Consider the following 8,111-nt stretch of genomic DNA (forward strand, 5'->3'; position numbering starts at 1 on the left):
GCAAACCTCTCCAAAACAAATATTCTGACAGCAATGTTAACCATTTTCTCCCCTCCCTGTAGCTCTTCCCATCACTTTTCTTGTTCACTGGCTTTCGTTCCAAAACTTTTTAAATTTGAGACCCTGGGAACCCGCTCAGTTCAGGAGTAGGAGCTGAGGAAAGTTCTGACAGAAGATTTTTGCTCTTGATCTCCTTTCTCTTCACACAGCTAAAAATAGACATCTCTCCACCCCAGGCTGTCAATTCCCCTGTAATTAGAAAGTCCACCAGGTTCTCACCTGGTGAATCTTCACCCCAGCAGGATGTAAGGAAACAGGTGGTAAAAAGTGGGGGAGGGAGGTAAAGCTGGGGGACCCAGTGAGCCCAAGGTTTGGAGCTAAAAGCTGATGGTCAGGGCAGCCGGGTGGCTCAGCAGTTTAGCTCTGCCTTCAGCCCGGGGCATGATCCTGGAGACCCAGGATCGAATCCCATGTCAGGCTCCCTGCATGGAGCCTGCTTCTCCTTCTGCCTGTGTCTCTGCCTCTCTCTCTTTCTGTCTCTCCTAAATAAATAAAATCTTTAAAAAAATAAATAAATAAAAGCTGATGGTCAGCGAAGGGGGAGGCTCATGCAGGAAGGATGGATTCTTGTTTCTGGAGGACATGGCACTAGGGGGCTGCTACCCTAGCCCAGCATAGTCAGGCATTCGGAGGGGCTGGGCACGTGAGTGAGACTTGGGTCTTCAAGGAGCTCACTGCCTTGTACCAGAGATGAACATATAAACAATCACAAAGTTGTTATGCATACAGGTATTCCTGAAATGATTTTTAAATGTTAATATTGCTTATTTCTAGATAGTGGTAGGAGTTTGACTGACTTATTTTGTTCTTCGTATTTTTTTATTGCTTACTTTTTAAGTAATGAACATGTGCACTTCATAAAAAGTGAGAAACTTATTACTTTAATAAAAATAACAATACTACATAGTGAGGTTTCCAGAAGTCCACTGCAAAATGAAAGCCCTGAGGCTTTAAAGTGAGAGGGGCCCTCTGGTTGAAGACCATTTCTAAACCAGAGTATAATTAGTTAAGTTTTTTTTCTGGACAAGCCTGTTATCTGAGGACACAAAGAGAGTATCACTGGAATGGAGTGTGAGGTGGGAAGAGGGGAGAGGTGGCACTGGAGGGCCAGGCATGGGCCAGGTTAGGAGAGCTTTATGTACCAGGCTTTAGGTGGGCATGTCTGCTCCTCAGTCTGGGGAACGGGTTTACATGATGGCATGAGATGGTATGTCAGGGAGAACTCAAAGCCACAAGAGAAATAAACACAGTGTAATCTTCCTGGGGCATTAATTTTATTTGAACATCCTTGGGGAAGAAGTTGAATAATTCAGTAGCTAAGTAATTTAAAGTATGATTATAGCATTGGGATAAGCCTCTGGCTGGGTCCCAGGCCAGCCCCCTCAGGGGGAGTCTGTTGGCTCTGCTCTACCTTTGGGAGAGTCTCTTGGAAAGTTTGAGGAAACCTGCTATGGTGACAGGAAGTGAAGGAAAGTGTAACCATCCTTGTGTTTTAGGAAGGTCTCTTAGTGGTTGGCATGAAGAGGGAGGGTGAGATTTGAGGCAAGGAAGCCAGTTAGAAGGTCTTCAGGATAGCTTGCTTTAGAGAGGTTGAGAGCGCACCATGGCAGTGGCCATGGGGGTGGGAGGTGCAGGCATCTGGCAGTAGTACTGGCAGGGATCTGGATATTGTCAGAGGAAGAGAAAGGACAGCTGGGAGTCCAGAAGGACCCCCAGGCTTCCACCATTGGTCACTGGGGGATGAGGAAACTATAAACCACAAAGGAGAATTCAGGAGGAGGATGAAGTTATGTTTTGTACACCCAGATGGGTGTAAACCTGAAATCACTCAGGGAGAGGGTTCTGAGGGGGAAGTAAAGATAGACAAAGGAGTGACTGTAGTAATGGCAGCCATAGGATGCTGGTGGAGGGAGACCTAGTGATGAGCAGACCCCTCCACTTACTCCCCAACCACACCACACACCTTACAGGAGGCTAGGGGTCTGAGGCCAATATGGGTTCCCAATCTTCGCTTCCTAGGCAATCTTCCAGGACTACACATCTCCTTGTGTCTTTCTGGCAAATACTCTGTCACCTTTCAGGTCCTCTCTGACAACCTCTCTTGTAAGTGTAAAGGACAATCCCTTCATTATGCTCCCTCCCATACATAAACTTCAACACTACACCTGTAGCCCTTGGCAGAGTGCTCTGGGTCTCCATGACCAACTTCCTCAACCAGACTGTGGGCTCCTGTGCCCAGCTTTGCATGGAATAGGTGCTCAATGAATGCTTTCTGGATGAGTAAATGAATTGTCAAAAAAGAAGAAGAAAGAAGCAGGGAAAGGAATGTTCTAGAGAGAAAAGAAAGAATTCTTGGTCAAGAGCATGAAGTACACCAAAGAACAAAGTTATGTAAGGGCTAAAAAGCACTTGTTTCACTTGGCAGTTGGCAGGTATCCTTGGCAAGAATAACTTCCCTGCCATGGTGGGGGCAGAAACATATGAAAGCATGTTTACATTAAAATGGGAATAGGAGACGCTGAGTGGAGATACCGAGTGCACACATATCCCCTAAGAAGCTCAGAATGGAAGGAGAGAGAGAAAGTAATAATGACAAGTGACATAGATTTGAGGAGAAGACTTGATGGGGGAGGAACGGGTAGAGGGGGAAGAGCTGCCATTGTGAATGAATGACAGCAATCCATTGAGCTGGCAGTGGATGAGACGGAGGACAGAAGAGGAGGTGTTGGCTGTGAACCTGGAGACAGATGCCTCTTCCACTGTGAATAGGAGGTGAAGCAAAGAAGGTACAGGTTTAAGGAGATAGGGAATATTGTGAATGGGAGAAGAAGCTAACATGGACAAGTAGTCCCAAGACACGGTCGAGACTAGAAAATATCGCCAGTCCTCCAATCATCATGGTTATATGAATTCTCTAGCGCTGCTCAGGTACCCATGTGCACCTGGACTGAAGGGTGTTTGTAGGGCAGATGGCACAGAAGACTGAAGGCATGGGGAAAAAATGAAGGAGCCTGATGTGGGGAGAGTTGAAATCTTGACCTGAGTTCTTGAGTGTAGGAAAGGAACAAGAGGAAAGGACACTGGGAGAAGATACAAGTTTCAAAGAACCAAGTATCATTGAGTCAAAAAGCAGGTGTCACAGAAGAAAGAGAGCAGGAAAACTGTTTTTGTTTTTTATACTCCTTCGTATATTGTCAGTTGACATACGCATTGTCCATCGTTAGTTTAGAAGTTGCGGACAATATAATTATTTGCATATCATAAACATACACAGGTCCACACATGGACATATAGATATATCTCAAAAATAAATTGCTCCATCAGTTTTTAAGCACACACTCCATGGACTCTGATTACAATAGCAATGTCACAGTGCCATCATACACTTTAAAAAGATACAAAAAAGCTTAACCTTATCAGCTGAACAAGTAGTTAAGTGAACAGTAAAAGTCAGAGAATTAACTTGAGCAGGTGCTTTATTAAGATGGGAGTTTGTGGGTGTGAGGGAGGGATAATGGAGTTTCTGAGGTGGAGTAAGTTGTGTCACACCCAGGAACTGTGAGACCGGGGTGCTGGAGAGCCACCCAATTGCCTTTGAAAACACAATTGGTGATGTCTGAGTTGAAAGAGGGGCAGCCCGGGTGGCTCAGTGGTTTAGTGCCGCCTTTAGCCCAGGGCATGATCCTGGAGATCCAGGATCGAGTCCTTGGTCAGGCTCCCTGCATGGAGCCTGCTTCTCCCTCTGCCATTCTCTCTCTCTCTCTCTGTCTCTCATGAATAAATAAATAAAATCTTAAAAAAAAAAAAAAAAAGAAAGAAAGAGAAAGGAGGACTTCATCTCAGGTACCCAGAGGCCTCAGGGAATCTGGTCAGTCTGGCAGAAAGCACGTCAAGGAGTGGCTTTAGAATCTCTTCAGTTTTTAGAAGCCGATGTCAATGTGTCCCACTCTCTTCATTAAAACTTCCTGCCTCAAAACAGTGATTTTGGACTCCTATGAGCCTCATTCATTTAGACTTATAAGTTCACTGTTATGCATTGTGATTTAATAGGCATTGTGCTGGATCTCTTTACTCCAAGGCAGGCTCCTGGGTTGGGAGAATCAGAGGGTAGGTGGACAAAATCCTTCAAGGATATTTCATGGAACACCAGCCCTACAGGATGCCTCACCACAAATGGGTTCTGTAGTTAGATGTATTTTGAGGGGGGATGCCTATTTCAGCTCACTCTCAGGGGTGCAGAATGCATATTCTTAATGTGGGAAATTATACTCTTAACACCATTTCTGCCACACCAATAATGTAGTTAATATCACAAATTCTGTGTAAGCCAATATTCAGTATTTCTATGCTTATGGTAAGTGAATCTTGTGTACTGTTGAGCCAAGTAGTGTACTGTAACTGTGTTTCCTTTCTTGTGTGCTCATTAACAGGGATTGTAACAGCTTGCTTTTTAAAATGCCATCCTTCTTCAAAGTAAGTAACCCTCCAATCCCACTTAAATCAATTTGCTCTCTGTACCTGCTGTAAAGTTGCCATCTGGGGCTCTCCTTTTCTACCATCCTAGAATTTACCTTTCTTATTGTCCTGTCTAGAGCCCTGTTTCCTGGGATCCATGTTTTCCTCTTTTTCACTTTTTTTCCACTAAATATCTAGGTGCTCTTTTTTTAAAAAAAAAAAAGATTTTATTTATTTATTCATGAGAGACACAAAGAGACAGAGAGAGAGAGAGAGAGAGAGAGAGAGACACAGGTAGAAGGAGAAGCAAGCTCCATGCAGGGAGCCTGACATGGGATTCGATCCTGGGTCTCCAGGATCATGCCCCGGGCTGAAGGCAGCGCTAAACCACTGAGCCACCCGGGCTGCCCCTCTTTCAACTCAGACATCACCAATTGTGTTTTCAAAGGCAATTGGGTGGCTCTCCAGCACCCTGGTCTCACAGTTCCTGGGTGTGACACAACTTACTCCACCTCAGAAACTCCATTATCCCTCCCTCACACCCACAAACTCCCATCTTAATAAAGCACCTGCTCAAGTTAATTCTCTGACTTTTACTGTTCACTTAACTACTTGTTCAGCTGATAAGGTTAAGCTTTTTTGTATCTTTTTAAAGTGTATGATGGCACTGTGACATTGCTATTGTAATCAGAGTCCATGGAGTGTGCTTAAAAAATGATGGAGCAATTTATTTTTGAGATATATCTATATGTCCATGTGTGGACCTGTGTATGTTTATGATATGCAAATAATTATATTGTCCGCAACTTCTAAACTAACGATGGACAATGCGTATGTCAACTGACAATATACGAAGGAGTATAAAAAACAAAAACAGTTTTCCTGCTCTCTTTCTTCTGTGACACCTGCTTTTTGACTCAATGATACTTGGTTCTTTGAAACTTGTATCTTCTCCCAGTGTCCTTTCCTCTTGTTCCTTTCCTATACTCAAGAACTCAGGTCAAGATTTCAACTCTCCCCACATCAGGCTTTATTTATTCATGAGAGACACAAAGAGACAGAGAGAGAGAGAGAGAGAGACACAGGTAGAAGGAGAAGCAAGCTCCATGCAGGGAGCCTAATATGGGACTCGATCCCGGGTCTCCAGGATCACACCCCCGGCCGAAGGCGGCACTAAACTGCTAAGCCACCAGGGCTGCCCTCTAGGTGCTGTTGAAATGACTGTACCTTGTAGGTCTAAAAATATCTTTATTCTACTCTCATGCTTGAATCTTAGTTTAGTTGGGAATTTAATTCTATATTGAAAAGAAATTTTGCTCAGTACCCTACCACCCAGCAATTACACTACTAGGCATTTACCTCAAAGATACAAATGTAGTGATCCAAAGGAGCACCTGCACCCCAATGTTTATAGCAGAAATGTCCACAATAGCCAAACTATGGAACAATCCTAGATGTCCATCAACAGATGAATGAATAAAGAAGATTGATATATAATATAGAGAGTTATATATTATGGAATACTACTCAGCCATCAAAAGATGAAAGCTTACCATTTGCAATGATGTGGATGGAACTAGAGGGTATTATGCTAAGCAAAATAAGCCAATCAGAGAAAGACAGTTATCATATGATTTCACTCATATGTGGAATTTAAGAAACAAAATGAGGACCATAGGGGAAAGGAAGGAAAAATAAAATAAGACAAAATCTGAGAGGGAGATAAACTGTAAGAGACTTCTAACTCTAGGAAACAAACTGAGGGTTGCTGGACGGGAGGTGGGTGGAGGGATAGGGTAACAGGTGATGGGCATTAAGGAGGGCACGTGATGTAATGAGCTTTGGGTGTTATATGCAACTAGTGAATCACTGAGCTCTACCTCTGAAACTAATGATACAATTATTAATGTTAATTAACTGAATTTAAGTAAAATAAAATTAAAAGAAATTTTGCTCAGAATTTTGTCTTTTAACCTCCCACGTAGTTATTGAGAAATCAATTGTCATTCGTATTTCATGCCTTTTGATGTGACATTTTTTTCTCTATGCAAGAATTTAAGACATTGTCTTGACCCCTGTTGGTCTAAAATTTCATGATGAGGAGCCTAAATGTAGGGTCTTTATTCGTTGGTTGTGTTGGGCAATCAGGGAGCCATTTCAGTTAGGGGACTGATATGTTTCAGGTCATGGAAGATATTTTTGTTACACATGTTGGATGGCTTTCTTCTCTCTGTTTTTTATCTCTTCTCTTTTTCTGGTATGTCTATTAGATAATTGTTGAACTTCTTGGATTATTCCCTACATTTATTTATAGCTTTTATTATTTTTTAATTTTTATTTATTTATGATAGGCACACAGTGAGAGAGAGAGAGAGAGAGAGAGAGAGAGAGAGGCAGAGACATAGGCAGAGGGAGAAAGAAGCAGGCTCCATGCACCGGGATCCCGACGTGGCATTCAATCCCGGGTCTTCAGGATCGCGCCCTGGGCCAAAGGCAGGCGCTAAACCGCTGCACCACCCAGGGATCCCTATAGCTTTTAATCTTTCCTTTTTAGTTTCTTTGTTTTGGAAGACCTCTTTGACTTTGTCTTCCTTTGATTCTATTTACATTTTCAATTTTTGCTATCATATGTTAATTTTCCAAGAATTCTTTCTGTTCTTTCATTGTTCTCTTTTTTTATTTTTTATACTAAATTTATTTTTTATTGGTGTTCAATTTACCAACATACAGAATAACACCCAATGCTTATCCCGTCAAGTGTCCCCCTTAGTGCCCGTCACCCACTCACCCCCACCCCCCTGCCCTCCTCCCCTTCCACCACCCCTAGTTCGTTTCCCAGAGTTAGGAGTCTTTATGTTCTGTCTCCCTTTCTGATATTTCCCACACATTTCTTCTCCCTTCCCTTATATTCCCTTTCACTATTATTTATATTCCCCAAATGAATGAGAACATACACTGTTTGTCCTTCTTTGATTGACTTACTTCACTCAGCATAATACCCTCCAGTTCCATCCACGTTGAAGCAAATGGTGGGTATTTGTCGTTTCTAATGGCTGAGGAATATTCCATTGTATACATAAGCCACATCTTCTTTATCCATTCGTCTTTCGATGGACACCGAGGCTCCTTCCACAGTTTGGCTATTGTGGACATTGCTGCTAGAAACATCGGGGTGCAGGTGTCCCGGTGTTTCATTGCATCTGTACCTTTGAGGTAAATCCCCAGCAGTGCAATTGCTGGGTCGTAGGGCAGGTCTATTTTTAACTCTTTGAGGAACCTGCACACAGTTTTCCAGAGTGGCTGCACCAGTTCACATTCCCACCAACAGTGTAAGAGGGTTCCCCTTTTCTCCACATCCTCTCCAACATTTGTGGTTTCCTGCCTTGTTAATGTTCCCCATTCTCACTGGTGTGAGGTGGTATCTCATTGTGGTTTTGATTTGTATTTCCCTGATGGCAAGTGATGCAGAGCATTTTCTCATGTGCGTGTTGGCCATGTCTGTGCCTTCCTCTGTGAGATTTCTCTTCATGTCTTTTGCCCATTTCATGATTGGATTGTTTGTTTCTTTGCTGTTGAGTTTAAGAAGTTCTTTATAG

The sequence above is a fragment of the Canis lupus genome, chromosome 25, assembly GCF_003254725.2.
Source record: "Canis lupus dingo isolate Sandy chromosome 25, ASM325472v2, whole genome shotgun sequence".
Lineage (NCBI taxonomy): Eukaryota > Metazoa > Chordata > Mammalia > Carnivora > Canidae > Canis > Canis lupus.